The sequence below is a fragment of the Dermochelys coriacea genome, chromosome 1 (assembly GCF_009764565.3).
Source record: "Dermochelys coriacea isolate rDerCor1 chromosome 1, rDerCor1.pri.v4, whole genome shotgun sequence".
Lineage (NCBI taxonomy): Eukaryota > Metazoa > Chordata > Testudines > Dermochelyidae > Dermochelys > Dermochelys coriacea.
Genome location: NC_050068.2, coordinates 110,559,452 through 110,576,535, shown reverse-complemented (window position 1 = coordinate 110,576,535; position 17,084 = coordinate 110,559,452). Strand labels below are relative to the sequence as shown.

Sequence of the window (17,084 nt, the reverse complement as noted above, 5' to 3'; positions counted from 1 at the left end):
CATTAGAGAAGGGGAGCCAAATTAATTGCTTGGAGAAGGCCAAATTCCATCTTTAACCCTGGTGCATAAGCCCAGCTGGTCCTAGACAAAGGAATTTATTTTTTTCAGGCTTGACTGTCTCTCCAATGCAAGTTAAACAAGGTGTTAGGAACCATTAGGAAAGAGATAGATAAGACAGAAAATCTCATAATGCCACTATATAAACTCATGGTATGCCCATATCTTGTATACTGCATGCAGTTCTGGTTATCCTATCTGAAAAAAAGATATCAGAATTGGAAAAAGTACAGAGAAGGGCAACAAAAATGGTTAAGGGTATGGAACAGCTTCCATATGAGGAGAGATTAAAAACAGAACAGAGCTGTTCAGTTTAGAAAAGAGACAACTAAGGGGTATATGACAGAGGTCTTAAAAAAATCAACACCCATGAATGATGTGGAGAAAGTGAATAGGGAAGTACGATTAACCCTTTCACATAAACATATAAACCAGGGATCACCCAATGAAATTAATAATTAGCAGCTTTAACACAAACATAAGGAAGTACTGTGTTCTTTAACACAGTCAACTTATGGAACTCCTAGCCAGGGATGTTGTGAAGGTCAGATGTATAACAGAGTTAAAAAGAGAATTAGATAAGTTCACGGATGATAGGTCCATCAACAACTATTAGCCAAGATGGTCAGGCACACAAACGCATGTTGTGTGTCAGGTGTCCCCAAAACTTTGACTGCCAGAAGCTGGGAGTGGATGATAGGGGATGGATCACTCAATGCTCTGTTCAGTCCACTCCCTCTGAAGCCTTCCTGCCTCTGTGTCTCTTTGGAGACAGCAAATGGAATAACTTCTGTGAGAGTCCAGTGAGAGGAACTGAACAGTGCAGGGGAAACAGTTTGGGGGAAACTTGGGTCTGGAAAAGCTGTTGGGGCCACCTGGTAAGGAGTAACCAGGCTGTGGAAACCAGGATGAGGCCATTGTGCCATGAGCTTGCTATTGGTGATAGGGCTCTGAGCCAAAACTGCACAGCACAGAAGAAGCCACGGTTACGGGGGGGGGGGGAGGACATAATCCCTTACTGAGCTGGGTTAACCCCCAAAGCATCACAACATCCTCACTCATTGGATGAATGAGTTTTCCCCCTTTAGGAGGGCTGCTTTTTTTGCCCATTGTTTCCTCTTTATTCCCCATCCACCTTTTTTGCTCCCTTCCCATTTTTGTCTCCTTTCTTCCCTCTGTATTTTATTCTCTGCAACTATGCCCAATTCCCACCTCACACAGACTTCACTCCTATCTTCTTTCACGCACGGAATCCATTCCCAATAAAATATTTTGCACTGACATTTACATAAAATCATTAGATTTCAGACTCTACACCCCAATGAGATTAAAGAGGAAGACACAGTTTAAACCAGTGGTGGACAACCTGAGGGCCACACATGGCCTGTTGGGGTAATCCCCTGGCGGGCCACTAGACAGTTTGTCTACATTGACTGTCCGCAGGCACAGCCGCCCACAGATCCCAGTGATCGTGGCTTGCCGTTCCCAGCGAATGGAAGCTGCGGGCGGCCGTGCCTGCGGACAGTCAATGTAAACAAACCATCTTGCAGCCAGCTAGCGGATTACCCTGACAGGCCACGTGTGGCCCGCAGGCCACAGGTTGTCCACCACTGGTTTAAACCTCTCCAAGTCTTTCTTTAAGACTGTCTCTAGACTCAGGAAGATAAACGCTATCAGATTACACTTAGTTCACATTTTGTTCACATTATCTTGACAACCAGGAGACTTAGAAATTTACTTCTTATTTTAAATAGTAAACATTAATACTGCAGAAGTTGAATATGCTATTAGATCAATTAAGTAAATCAAGTCAGTTGGATGTTTTACACTCGTTTGAAATACTGATAAGTCTTCCGATACGATAATTTGCCATGAGAACGCCTCTACCAATAGCGCATTATTCTTATATGAACGATATGACAAACATAATACCCAAATAGAATGTTGCCAATATTCTACACACAGATTTGTTTAACCCAGGCTCAACAATGGCTAAGTATGTGAATCCTAAAAAACAGACTAGATTTCCTTCAATTTAGAATGTAGAACAAGGGTAATCAATTACTTTTTGTCAAAGTCCACATTTCTTGGTCAAGGTCAAGTCCAGAGAGAATAACAGAACACCAGCAACAATGATAATAAGTAAATAAAAGGATTTCGCAATCCATTCAAAACCATCTGGCAGTCTGAATTTGGCCTGTGGTCTGCCTATCCAATATCCCTGATGTAGAATGTATTCTGCTTTCCTTAACACACACACACACATATATACACACACACACACACACACACATATATATCCTCTGCTCCTATAGGAAGAAATTAGTTAACGGACTTCTGATCTGTTTGTTTTTTCAATTCAATGAAGTAATGGGATGTTGAACACTTTGTTTACAAAACTTGTATAGATTTAATAGGCAGGTTCTATTGCCTTCTAACAGATGGTAATGGACATCATTTTTTCAGCATTAAAATAGAACTACAGAAATTACTTAAAAGCGTTTAGGAAAATTAACATTCCAAATTAATAAGTTTACAGTATTACAGCATAGTACGGGGTGGCCAAACTTATTGGCCCTCCAAGCTGCATACAAGCTTCAGAAGTTTGAGAGCTGCTGGGTGGCACCTGCCGGGGCATGGGGCTTCTGCTCTGATGCCCCCTTTCAGGGCTAAAGCCCCAAGACCATACTCCCCACAGAGCAGAAGCCACAAGCCCTGCTGCCCAATCCCTCTCAGTGGGAGGGGGGGGGGGGGAAAGAGAGTGCCGCAAACCGCACTTTAACTGCAAAAGATGCATGTGGCTCACAAGCCACAGTTTGGCCGTGCCCGCCCTAGTATCTCATGTGGGTCCCCATCAACTACTCACACATGCAACTTCCTTCAGTGTTGCATAGGTGGGCCCTTCTTCTTCCACCACAGATACAGAAGTCAATAAAAGAGTTTCTATGAATGCTCAATTGTTCTTGTATAGTAAATTCTTGAGTCAGTAAAGCATGCCAAATCAGGAAGAACACAAGCATATTCTTAAAGTTAAACATGAGGTTAAATCCCATTGAAATAAACAAGATTTAAGACAGTGCTCAAGTGTGTTCCTGAGTTGTGAACTAAATCAATGGTAGTTGGTTTTGTCTTTTAATACAGTATTTGACATTAGCAACATATTTTGGCTGTCATGACAGTTATTCTTTGTTGTTTAATAGTCACATTGTACTTGTAATCTATAAGAAAAAGAAAAATCAATCAAAAAAAGATGAGTCAGTACTAAAAACATACTCTGACCCTGCAAACAGCCACATGATTAATCTTATGTATTCAAGTACTTCCCAGTAGTCAGCCCCAACCATTCAAAAACCTCATAAGATTGGCTTAAAAACCATGAGATTCTGTTTAAATAGTAAACTTTGGGTTCTATTTATTTGCTGTCACGGTTCACATTTTCATCCTTTCCTTTGCAATAATAAGGGCTAGAAATTTACTTAAAAAATAAATAAAAGCTGAGATTATTACATAACCTAATGAACCTAATGAATTCAGGGACTGGGGCTTTATGACAGAAGCCAAATGTTGCAAGAGCTGGCAATGCTGATTCCACTGAACTCACTGGCACTACAGAACTTTCATTCAGTTACATATTACTTGCAGAATTGTCTCTTAAAAGAGACACTGTTAGATCTATCTAGGCCCAAAGTGTAGGACTTGCAAATCTTTTACAAAACCTAACAGAAGAAATGTTTCCATTATTTTTAAAAATGTCAGTAAAAGATGTTTTTAAAACACATCTTGCCTTGTAATCTTTGGACTGTAAATAACCCTTTTCCCCAGTGGAAACTAGAATGAACTACTCATTAGAAAAAGGACTACAAATAAAAGGATGGCTAATCTATTTTGAGAGATCAAACTGAAACCGAGTGAAATATAAAATGTCAACAGCACAAGAAGTAATTTTTTTTAAAAAAAGGACTATTTCACATTTAATAATACCAGGTATTATTAGCAACCCAAGGAATGGTATTTTCCACTGAATGCACCCGATGAAGTGAGCTGTAGCTCACGAAAGCTTCTGCTCAAATAAATCTGTTAGTCTCTAAGGTGCCACAAGTCCTCCTTTTCTTTTTGCGAACACAGACTAACACGGCTGCTACCCTGAAACGAATGCGATGTTTTAAAATATACATGTTAAATTAAGTGCCTCCTGATGGGAAAAGTTCTTCGTTCTTTTCAACTACGGGAAAAGCAATACAAGGTTCGTTTTTTCCCCCAACACTCTCACTCATTTCTAATGCAGCCTGAAAAGACAACACGCTGCAATATCTCTCAGGTTTACCCGGGGGTTGACAATCGCGTAGCGGATTTTTCCCAGCAGCCCGGAACTCTCCCCACAGCTCTGCTTTAACCCACACCACAACCGGAGATGTGGCGCCAGCCCCAGCCCCGGTCCCAAGCTACGGCTCAGCCCGGGCAGCTCCAGCTGAGCGCGCGGCGCGGGCTGCGGCACTTGCGAGCTTCTGCCGCGCCCCCAATGGGCCGGACTCAGGCGAGAGACCTCGGCCTGCGTCGCCTCGCACACGGCGCGCCTGCCGGGAGCTGGGACCGGCCCGCTGCCCCCCTGCAGCGGCTGATCCTGCCCCGCGGAGGAGAGCCAGGGGAGGGGCTTTAACTCCCCCGGGCTGCTCTGTGCAGCCACAAACGGGGGGGGGGGGGGCTCCGCTGTTTGCTCCCCAGGCACAAGGCCGGGGCGCGCCCCGGGCACACTCACCTGGGAGCGCTGACTAGTGCCGCCGCCGGGGGCTGAGCGCCGCGCACGAAGCCGCCCCGCGGCTTGTTGCCAACGCGTTGCCTTTGCAGGCGGCGGGGGGAGGGAGGAGAGATGAGCGCGGCGCCCGCCCCCTCCCTCCCGGCACAGGTGGGTGGGGGGAGCACCAGGAGGCGCCTGGCCGAGCGCAGCAACTCCGCCCGGTGCAGCCCCTCGCGCCGAGACGGGGCAGTTGGCCCACCTGGGTCAGCCCTTTAGTGCAGCCGCCTCCAGGGGCGGGGCTGGGGGGCTCCGCCGGGGACCCGAGTAAGAGCAATGGGAACCTCAAGCTGCCTTCCGGCACCGCCGTGCGGGCGGGAGCGACGGGCAGGTGGCGGCTGAGGCGCGGGAGCGCTCGACCGCTTGCTTGAGCTCACGCAGCCAGCCCTGACCGAGCACGCGGGGAGTAAGTCCCAGGCCCCTGTTCGTAGCCCTGCTTGCAATAGTCGTCTGTCCACTTTAGCCGCCCACGCTGCACCGAGCTGACAATGGCTGTAGTTTCGCCTTCGTTACGCAAAAGATCTTGAGCACTTGTGGCACCTTAGAGACTAACAAATTTATTAGAGCATAAGCTTTCGTGAGCTGCAGCTCACTTCATCGGATGCATTTCCGAAATGCATCCGATGAAGTGAGCTGCAGCTCACGAAAGCTTATGCTCTAATAAATTTGTTAGTCTCTAAGGTGCCACAAGTGCTCCTTTTCTTTTTGTGAATACAGACTAACAGGGCTGCTACTCTGAAACAAAAGATCTTAGTTCCGTGCAAACTTCCTTTCCCCTTGCTTTGCTGGTGGGCCTGTGACTGCACCTGCTGTGGTACAGCACACTTGAATGCTCCAGGGAAACCACAGAACCAGCAGGACTCACCTAGTATGTTCAGGTTTCAGAGTAGCAGCTGTGTTAGTCTGTATTTGCAAAAAGAAAAGGAGTACTTGTGGCACCTTAGCGACTAACAAATTTATTAGAGCATAAGCTTTCGTGAGCTACAGCTCACTTCATCGGATGCATCCGATGAAGTGAGCTGTAGCTCACGAAAGCTTATGCTCTAATAAATTTGTTAGTTGCTAAGGTGCCACGAGTACTCCTTTTCTAGTATGTTCAGTGGGAGAAGACAATCATGGGGTTTTTTGACTCAACAGTCTGACCAAAACTTATAATTGTTGAAAGGCTTCTGGAGTTTTTTGTTTAAATTTATCTCTATATAGCTGGACACATGGATGGTGATAAGTTTTTGTTTTCCGTTCTAACCCACACTCAGTCACTCATAACTTTTCTGAAGAGTGTGCTTTGGGGCTGAAGTTTTCTGTTATTAATTAGAGGTAGCACTACCTGTAGATACGATTGCCTAATACTTCCCATGATCAGAGCTGCTCTCAGTCCTGTTCTTCCACAAACTGGTATGACACAAGGTCTTTTACACAAAAAGACTGGAATTTTCAAAAGCCAGCTGTAAGAACTCAAAAATGATGCCTCATTCTCTGGCTGGATGGTGGGAGACAACACAACACTCGTTTGGGTTGGACATTTCAAGTCTACATTAGCGTATGGGTCACCCTGAGATACATCAGCTTCCCTAGGAAGAAGTTATGCTGCGCAACAGAACAAGACAAAATGACCTGTTTCATTCAGCACATTGGGTCTTCTACTTTCAGAAAGCAAAGGGAGAAGACTGAAGTCCTGGGCTGACTATCTGGAAGTCCTCCTGGTGTTACCAAGTACCTATCTTGAATAGGTAACGTTAATTGTATTTTTTTCCTAGCAGTTTAGGTAGCTTCAAAGTGTGTGTTTGCAGGATTAACTCCTGGTGAATAGTAACTCAGCTGAATGGCTGATCAAAGTTTGGGTGATGCAGACTTTCTCTTGGGTGGCAACCCAGATCAGTCAATTGAGCACTGCCTGAAATCAGGTGCCTAATTAGTAGAGAAGTGTACATGTTTGTGTAGTGCTTTAAGGATTGTCAGTGTTGTTCTTGTTTGGTAACAGGTTCCAATCAAAACTGTTATAGTGGAAGTTTAAAACTGAATCAGTTACTATAGTTAACTAGGATTGTGACACTCTGTCCATGTGTCAATTATAAATTAATGGTTAGATATTGCATTTTGAGTTCTAGGTATTGTGATGGGGCAAGGCCAGACGGCTATAGAAAAGTAGTCTTATTGGGATCCGGAAAGTAGGCAGGCAAAACCCGTCCACCGCTAAAGGATCCCCCCCCCCAGCCTAAAAGGGGGATCCACAGGACCTAGATACCCAAAAAATTCTGGGGGACAACTAATGAAATAACAGGGACAGGAGTGTGGTCAATATAGAAAAGTAATCTTATTGGGATCTGGGAGGACGAAGCCCATCCACTGCTAAAGGATCCCCCCCAGCCTAAAAGGGGGATCCACAGGACCTAGATACCCAAAAAATTCTGGGAGATAACTAACGAAATAACAGGGACAGGAGTGTGGTCAATATAGAAAAGTAGTGGGAGATAGCTTAAATATATATATCCAGGCTAAACAAATCCCTGGTACCAGGATAAGTTAAATGGCAGCTGCTGCAGGTCAATTAAGACACCTGGGGCCAATTAAGAACTTTCCAGAAGGCAGGGAGAAGGCTAGGTTGATTGGGACACCTGAAGCCAATCAGTGACTGGCTGAAACTACTTAAAAGCCTCCCAGTTAGTCAGGTGGGGGTGGATGGTAGGAGCTGCGGGAAGAAATTGTGCTGTTGGAGAGACTGAGCAGGACACACAATATCAGGCACAAGGAAGGAGGCCCTGAGGTAAGGTTGAAGTAGACCTTGAGAAAGTGGGGGCTATTGTGGGGAAGTAGTCCAGGGAAGTGTATGTGTCATGTTTCTAAAAGGTCAGCTATTATAGCTGATATTATTAGGGGCCCTAGGCTGGAGCAGATGGTGGGCTCAGGCTCCCCACTTTGTCTCCCCCTCACCCCTGATTAATCACTGAGAGTGGGAGACAACAGAGGCTGTACAAAGGAGGATAGCGTCTCCTCACCTCCCTTGCTGGCTTATGATGAAAATGGCTCAATAGACTGACCCTTCTCCCTAGAGAGAAAGAAGGGTTACATGGAGAGTCACAACGAGCTCCTGAGGCTAGCAAAATCTGCTGGGAAATGCAGGACCCATGGAGACAAGGACAGAGCTTTGTCACAGTATATATGGACACAAAATAAGATTAAGCGTGGAAAATCTCATGAATTGCACTCAGTCTATAGAATCTGTGAATAAAATATAGGTGTTAAATATTTAAGAGTGTTAACCATATCCTGGGGCTAATGTGAATTGGGTGGGTATAGGTTAAAAGGGTTGACTACTATAGAGCCATTGGGAATGCAATCTTGGTGAAGTGGCATGTGAGTAATTGACCACATGGACTTATGTGTTAGCTTTGGGTATCTTCCTATCCTGCGGTTAAATAACTGGAGTTTATAACTAATTGGCACAAGGTGAGGATCTGTTCTGAGGCACTCACTCAAAATTCCAAACAAAGTTACTGTCTCAGGATAATTGTTGAAAAGCAATGTTGTATTCTTTTATGGTTGTGTTATGTGATTCTTAAAAGTTGGATGGTTATCATGTTTACCAATTTTTTTCTAGTATTTTAGTCCAATAATCAATGCCATTTTGCTTTCTTTTATCCTATACTACTGATTATTATTAAGGGCAGAGGATAAAACTCTAAAATCAAATCTAATGGTAGTGTCTTTTTTTTCTTTGGTTAAGCAATTGGTCTCCAAAGAACCCTAAGAAAGGTGGTATGAGTAATCTGTTTAACGGAGGTTTATTATACCCTATCTTTTACGTTTGCTTGTAACTTTGCCAAACTTAAACTGTGCATGTTATTTTCCATGCTGGATGTTTGCCTTAGGCTGAATATTTTAAGAACCTTTCAGCTAAAATAGTTTAGCCGTTTCCAGGAGTGAGATTAGGGAAAAATATATATATATTTTTTTTTTGTCCATGTTGCTGCTCATGACTTCTGTTGATGCTTTAGTGCCTCCCAGCTTTGGAGCAGGGACTTGAAATTTGATATTTATCCAAGCATCAGCCTTTTGCCCTCCACATAAAAATTCACTACATTTGGGAAAGTTACAAGCCTCCAAAAAAATCTGTTTGCACAAGCTCAGCGGAGGATTCTTAGAGTTTGCCAGCTAAATTCCCTGAAGGTCCCACCTGCACTGAGCATGCTCTACTCCCTCACAGCTCCTTCATGCAGCTAGAAGGCGTATGCACCATCCTCACACAGCTACTGACCATAGTCCAATCCTGGACATATGGCTAGAATTCCTCCTAACTGCTTCATCAGGCAACTGGAGCTCCTATGGCACTGGGCACCAGAACTGAGAACAGGAAGATTTTCTCCTTTGCTCTCAGTGCCTCCTGCTAGTGCCCAGGCACTGAAGAGTGTTAGACATGCAGAGATTAAGAAATCAGATGGAGAGGAGGGAGAGATGCAGGCCATGACAAATAGAATTCTGAGGGGATGAGAGATGAGGAGGGCAGAAGATAAGGGGGGGCAGAAATGAAATTGCAGAAAGGAGCTAGGGATTGATAGCTGCAAAGGAGGGGAATATGGACAGGAGTCAGGTAATGGTGGGAAATAGGGACAGGGCAAAGGATGGGACGGGTTGGAGAAGGGAACAGGCAGGAGCCAAGGGGGTAGCTGAAGGTGATGGGGGACAGGGCAAGACCTGGGGATAGGAGCAGAAGGATCTGTAACCACTAGATAAATTCTAGAGGGGAGTGTTAAGACATTGAGACTCACCATTCACTTGCTGTCTCGCAAATATCCATAAAACCTGCTGGAAAATGTGTGACTGCAATCCCCCTAGTGGCAGGTCCACAGAGAGGATACCCTTCTACTACTACCAGTTACTCTGTTAGCTCAACTGGTAGAGGCCGATGCTGTAGCTCTAAAGGTCCCAACCCTACTGAATGTAAGTGAAAGTCTTCATTAAAGAGTACATGCTTTCATAAGCTTGAACATAATAATTTATGAATATTTGAAAACTACACCCTAAATGTGTCAGGAGAGGGGCCCTGAGCATGTCTGGGTAGCTCAAAAAGTGCATACTTAAACTAGTTTTCCTGCCCAGCAGCCTTCCAGGTGGCTTATTCCCTACCCCCTTCCCCAATAGTGTTGTTTTAAATGTCTGATTACTGGATCACATGTTCATGTTGAAAATTTCCAACCTCTTGGTAATAGCATTCCAGAATGTACTAGGCTCTCTAGAGCCTAAAAAAATATAACCTCTATGACTGGACAGCATATGTTCACTCAAGCTGCTCCTCTGGCTAGTAACCAGCTACACAGGCATTCTTTGCACCCTCCACTCCTTAACTGCAGGGGGCACCAGGGACCAATTTTAGTATTGTTTTCATAATTGTCCATACACTCTCCTACTCTGAAATGACTCAATGTGCTGTCAGGGAATAGTTTACAGAAAATCTCACTATCAAATTATTTCTTCCAGAAAAAGCTTGTTCTGGAAGACAAAAGCTCTTGAACTGGGATAGGAGTGAGCGATTGAGTCACTGTGCATTGGCAATCATAAATTCACACCTGCTATCATCTTGTGCTATCCTATAGGAAAGGGTAGTACTATGACAAGTACAAGATGGGGGATTTTTGAAAATGTGTGGAAAAGAAATTTAAAATCCATAGATTGGATATGGATGATACATAAGCATAACAATCAACAAAAAAAAAACTAGGATGTCATCAAATCATTAGAAATATTTCAGTATAGCACAAAAACCTCATGTAAGCAAGTGGATCTTCTATTACCCCAGTGATGGTCAGTTAAAGAAGATATGAAATAGCAGAGAAGACAGATATCAAAAAAGGTTTTGTAGTGTGAGGGGGACTTTAATAAGATATTTGCTATTTCACTTCTTTGCAGCAGGCATTGTCCATTGTTATAGGCAAATAAAGTGTCTGATACAATGGGGCTTTAGGCCCTGATGGGAACCTCTATACACTACCCCAATACAAGTAATAACTAACAAAGACTGAAAACTATTTGATTCAGCAGGACTTCTACTGAAAACTTCACTTGGAAGAATAGATGGAATAATTAGCATTAGTGGCAATATTTGTAAAAGGGGCTTATTTAATGATAAACGCCTTTTTTTTTTTTAGTTTTCTAGCGTTCTGGAGATTTTTCCCCAATTTTGACCAAATGAACATCTGTATTCACACTTTATGCACTATTGTAATAATCTATATACAAAATATGGCTTGTGAGGTGTCATTTGAAAACTTACAACTCACTGGTCAACAACAGCAGAGTTGCTGGACCAGTCCTGCAGCTGTACACAGACACTCAGGGTGTGACCTGCAGCTTGTTTGGCTGTTTGAGCATGCAGTCTGCCATCCAACTGTTTGAAAGCAGCTGATGTACTCTTGCTGCCAGGCCTTAGCTTTGAGGTATAGGGGACACGCAGCAATATTTCCAGTGGGGAGGCCTGAGATCTAGATCTAACTTCTCTGTTAATCCACCAAAGCCTGATGCAAAGTTGGCCTGTTTACCCATGCATTTTCATGGGTTTGGATTAGAGTGCCATGTTTTCAAGCCTGGAGAGTGGCTAATCAGCAGGTAGCTGATGATTGCAGCTGCCTTTGGGAGAAAGTATTGTTTATATTACAAATGTATCCAGAGACCCTATGTGCCAATGGTGCATCATAAATCTCTCTATAAAGAATAAAAATATGTAATCGGGCAACAAGACAGCAGATGAAATTTGGCAGAGAAGAGTGCAAGGTAAATCATGTAGGAAGAAGCAATTTAAAATAACTGTACGAGGAGGTTTCTGCATTAACTGTGATCTCTCAGGTGAACAGACATAGAAGTCACTGTAGATATGCTCAATATCTCAATGCAGATGTCTGCAGCATGTGAAACAGAAGTCAATCTCACCATGCTGTTAAGCTGCAATAAGAAGAGAATGGAGAAAACCAGACAACGCTGAAGTCAATTGCAACAATTCTGTAGACTTTAAAAGGGACAGGATCTTCATCACATAACCAAGTATGTATTACATTATCACAAAAAGGACACTGCGGAAATGGAAAAGAGCAATTAAATGTATTAGAAGTTTGGAGAATGCCTCCATCTCAAGAAAAATGTAAAAATAAGGCTTAGTTACACAAGTAAGGAATAAGAAAAAATATTCTAGAAGTATAGTTTGATGTTATAATGCATTTTAAAAGTATATTTGTTTTTGGCAGTCCAGGTGGTACAATTCCAAAAGCATACATTTTAAAGGTATGCTGGAATTAGTAATAATAAGGTGCTTATACAACTAAGAAAGAAGTTCTGTTAGTGTGATCTGTGTCTGTTTGTTGGTCTGTCATAAATAAATATAAAGGGAAGCCTAACCGCCTTTAAATCCTGCCTGGCCAGAGGAAAAACCCTTTCACCTGTAAAGGGTTAAGAAGCTAAAGATAACCTTGTTGGCACCTGACCAATGAGGAGACAAGATACTTTCAAAGCTGGAGGGTGGGGGGGGGAGGGTGAACAAAGGGTTCTCTCTGTCTGTGGTGTTGCTTTTGCTGGGACCAGAGCAGGAATGCAGGTCTTAACTCCTGTAAAGGGTTAATAAGCCATCTAGTTAGATATGTGTTAGATTCTGTTTTGTTTAAATGGCTGATAAAATAAGTTGTGCTGAATGGAATGTATATTCCTGTTTGTCTTTTTGTAACTTAAGGTTTTGCCTAGAGGGATTCTCTGTTTTGAATCTGATTACCTTGTAAGATATTCACCATCTTGATTTTACAGAGCTGATTCTTTACTTTTTCTGTTCTTAAAATTCTTCTTTTAAGAACCTGATTGATTTTTCATTGTTCTTAAAATCCAAGGGTTTGGGTCTGTGTTCACCTATACAAATTGATGAGGATTTTTATCAAGCTTTCCCCAGGAAAGGGGGTGTACAGCTTGGGGGAATTTTGGGGGGGAAAGATGTTTCCAAGTGGGCTCTTTCCCGGTATATTTGTTAGATACTTGGTGATGGCAGCAATAAAGTCCAGGGACAAAAGGTAAAATAGTTTCTACCTTAGAAGTTTTAACCTAAGCTGGTTTTTAATAATAATAATAAAAAAAAAAAAAGCTAGGGATGTTTTCATGCAGGTCCCCTCATCTGTACCCTAGAGTTAAGAGTGGGGAAGGAACCTTGACAAGGTCATTGTATTCCATGTGAAACTTGGCTGGTGGCAAGGTAAGCCTGAAATAAACAATGCTTGCTGAAATCAGTAGGCCTAGCTCAACACACAGAATGGATAGCATATAGACTACAAAACAGAAAGATAGGAATAAAAAGCAGCTTACATTTTGTGTTAGTTTTTGTTTTCAAGGGAAATTATAAGAAATGTTTGTCCTATGTCTGAAGTCTGCAGAACTAATTTTTATTGTTTACATCCTGTCCAAAACCAGAAACTGCCCATATGTCATACAACCTTAACTGTACAGCATTATCACACTACTATTGGAACTTGTAATTATTATCCAGTGGAGAGCCAATATACTAGAGAGAATTCATAGTACGCAGGAGAAGAGTAACAAGAAGATTAAGCAACAAAAGGCAACAATCAAAGTTTTTCATGAAATAAGCATCAAGGGGTGTGGGAAAGATTTTGTTTTGTTGAAACACTTGAGGATGAGAGGGTCAATGTTAATGACTGTCCACAGTGATGTATTGGCAGGAGTGTTGTAAGCAAGACACATGAAGAAATTCTTCAGCTCTACTCTGCACTGATTAGACCTCCAACTGGAGTACTCTGTCCAGTTCTGGGTGCCACATTTCAGGAAAGATGTGGACAAATTGGAGAGTTCAGAGAAGAGCAAAAAAATTATTAAAGTTCTAAAAAACATGACCTATGAAGGAAGATTTTTGGGGGGGGGCTGGGTTTTTCTTTTGGAGAAGAAAACAGTTTTCAAACATATAAAAAGTTCTTACAAAGAAGAGGGAGAAACATTGTTCTTTAACCTCTGAGGATAGGACAAGAAGCAATGGGCTTAAATTGCAGCAAGGGCAGTTTAGGTTAGACATTCAGAAAAACTTTCTATCAGGGTGGTTAAGCACTGGAATAAATTGCCTACGGATGTTGTGGTCTCTCCGTCATTGGAGACTTTTAAGAGCAGGTTTAGATAACCGCTTGTCAGGGATGGTCTAGATAATACTTAGTACTGCCTTGAGTGTAGGAGACTAGACTAGAAGACCTCTCAAGGTCTCTTCCACTCCTACAATTCTATGTTTATAGTTTAAAATATTGTCAATTTCTCTTTCATTAAGTTGTGAATTGATCTTGAGTAGTGATATGATTTTATAAGAAAAATGATTAAGTGGTGTCAAATTATTTTTGATTAAACAACAAAAGCTGAAACACCACCACCCAAAAAAAAAGCAAAAGAAACCTGGATAATTCAGCACTAGAAAAAGATGCACTAGCAGCTACAATCACTGCAAGGCAGCAAAATGAGAGGAAAAACAAGTGACCTAACAGACAATCCTGTTCATAGGGATCTCAGGCTATAATGTTCTATGTTTAAGCAAGATGTGCACAACGTTTATTTTCATCATGACACTAGTCTGCCTTTTTAATAAACAATGTACTAGAGTGCTGCACAAACATGACACTCTGTTAGAAGGCACTAGAAATCCTTCTTTCTGGGGGGTGAAAACATTAGCCTTTGAGCTTCTATACTGGGCTGCTACAAAGAAACAGAATATGAAGCCTGAAAATTCACTGGAAAGACCTGCAGTTTCTCCATTACTAATGGAGGCTCTTGATTTCAGGGTTACTCTAAAGCTGAGTAATTCAAGGCTGAATGAATTAGAGAAACTATAACAGCCTATAAACAGTCTAGCCTACAGTAAATTAGTTTCCATCAAGAAGGTGCCGTTGAAGATTTAACTTGTTATAGATAGACAACCCTGGTGTTCCACCAGACTGCTTTGGTGCCCATGCAAGTCCCTAATGAAACGAGACATTACCATAACAAAGTAGATTGTATGGAAGTGCACTGGTGGGTGGAGGAATCAAATGGACAACTCACTCAAATGTATCAGTGGGTTACAATAAACTGATTAGTTTCAAGAACAAAACCTAGTGGTGAAAACTGCCATTAAATGCCTTTCCTGACCCCATTTCACTAACAAAAAGCAATATACATGCATGAATTTTTAAAACAGAACTGATATGCAGTAAAAGATCAGTTTAGTTGCATGGCCCAAGAGCTCTTACTTCATTCCAAATCTTTAAGTTTGGATAGTCGCTTTCAAAAACAGAATGCGGAGAGGTTTTGTTTTATTCTGAGAAATGGAAAGCTGCAGCCATCCTGCTGCTACTACTGCATATGTGCTGTTGCATATATTATATACACACACATGCATGTGCACAGGCATGTGTGCATACACATATATAAAAAATAAAATCAGCTGTCAAGCAATTAAAAAATTAATCGCACTGTTAAACAATAGAATACCATTGAAAATGTAGAAAACATCCAAAAATATTTAAAAGTATACAGTGCTCCTTTTGTATATATATTTTTGATTACAAGTATTTGCACTGTAAAAAAATAGTATTTCAATTCACCTAATACAAGTATTGTAGTGTAATCACTTTATCATGAAAGTTGAACTTACAAATGTAGAATTATGTAAAAAAAACTGCATTAAAAATAAGCATAAAATTTTAGAATCTGCAAGTCAAATCAGTCCTATTTCTTGTTCAGCCAATCACTCAGACAAAAAGTTTTACAGTTAGAGGAGATAATGCTGCCTGCTTCTTGTTTTAAAATATCACCTGAAAGTGAGAACAGGTGTTCTCATGGCACTGTTGTAGCCGGCATCGCAAGATATTTACATGCCAGATGTGCTAAAGATTCCTATGTCCCTTCATGCTTCAACCACCCTTCCAGAAGACATGCAGTCATGCTGATGAAGGGTTCTGCTCAATAACTATCCAAAACAGAGTGGACCGATGCATGTTCATTTTCATCATCTGAGTCAGATGCCAACAGCAGACAGTTGATTTTCTCTCTTCGTGGTTCGGGTTCTGTAGTTTCTGCATCAGCGTGTTGCTTTTTTAAGACTTCTGAAAGCATGCTCCACACCTTGTCCCCCTCAGATTTTGGAAGGCACTTCAGATTCTTAAATCTTGGGTGGACTGCTGAAGCTATTTTTAGAAATCTCACATTGGTGCCTTCTGTGCATTTTGTCAAATCTGCAGTGTGTTTTCTTAAAATGAACAACATGTGCTGGGTCATCATCCGAGACTGTTGTAACATGAAATATATGGCAGAACGTGGGTAAAACAGAGCAGGGGACATACATTTCTCCCCCAAGTAGTGCAGTCACAAATTTAATTTACACATTTTATTTTAAATGAACATCACCAACATGGAAGCATGTCTTCCAGAATGGTGGCCGACACACAAAGGGACGTACGAATCTTTAGCATATCTGGCACGTAAATACCTTGCAATACTGGCTACAAAAGCGCCATGTAAATGCCCGTTCTTACTTTCAGGTGACATTGTAAATAAGAAGCAGGAAACATTATCTCCCGAAAATGTAAAGAAACCTGTTTGTCTTTGAGATTGGCTGAACAAGAAGTAGGCCCGAGTGGATTTGTAGACTCTGAAAGTTTAACATTTTGTTTTTGAGTGCAGTTATGAACAAACAATCTACATTTGTAAGTTACACTTTCACGATAGAGGTTGCACTACAGTACTTGTATGAGATGAATTGAAAAATACTGTCATTTTACAATGCAAATATTTGTAAAACTAATAGAGTACTGTACACTTTGTATTGCTGTTTTTAATATAAATCAATATTTGAAAATGTAGAAAAACATCCAAAAATATTTAAACTTCAATTGGTATTCAATTGTTTAACAGTGTGACTAATTGTGACTTTTTAAAATTGCAGTTAGTTTGAGTTAATTGCATGAGTTAACTGTGATTGATTGACAGCCCTAATGTGTGTATGCATATCTATCGATAAATAGGTATGTGTATACATATGTCCTGACTTTAAAATATTGATCACTTGCAGCTCCCACTGAGTTAAATGGAACTTGGAGTGCTCAGCATTTCTGAAAGTGAAGTTTTGTATTCAGGAACCTAACTTTAGGCACTCAGGTTTGAAAATATTGGCCTCGAGCAATATTTTGCTACCACTATATTGGCCTTTTGGCTGTGATGAAGTGCAGCATGAGTGATGCAT

At 41.7% G+C, this 17,084-nt stretch overlaps 1 protein-coding gene and 1 long non-coding RNA gene across 10 annotated transcripts in view; one reads left to right on the top strand and one right to left on the bottom strand.

Annotated features, from left to right (window-relative positions):
* The window catches only part of MCF2L (MCF.2 cell line derived transforming sequence like), a 262,711-nt gene extending 257,429 nt beyond the window's left edge, over positions 1-5,282 (bottom strand). For 6 of the 9 annotated variants that reach the window (XM_043505613.1, XM_038367742.2, XM_043504747.1 and 3 more), the window contains exon 1: positions 4,814-5,282. The gene's annotated coding sequence lies outside the window, so the exon portion shown is untranslated. The remainder of the gene's footprint in view (positions 1-4,813) is intronic. The other 3 variants (XM_038367762.2, XM_038367838.2, XM_043505299.1) reach the window with 2 other exon arrangements.
* A 289-nt stretch (positions 5,283-5,571) lies between these two features.
* Positions 5,572-12,220, top strand: LOC122457672. Its single transcript, XR_006277330.1, has 3 exons — positions 5,572-5,727; positions 5,950-6,579; positions 11,736-12,220. It is a non-coding gene; the product is annotated as an uncharacterized LOC122457672 (long non-coding RNA).
* Positions 12,221-17,084: the final 4,864 nt, after the last annotated feature.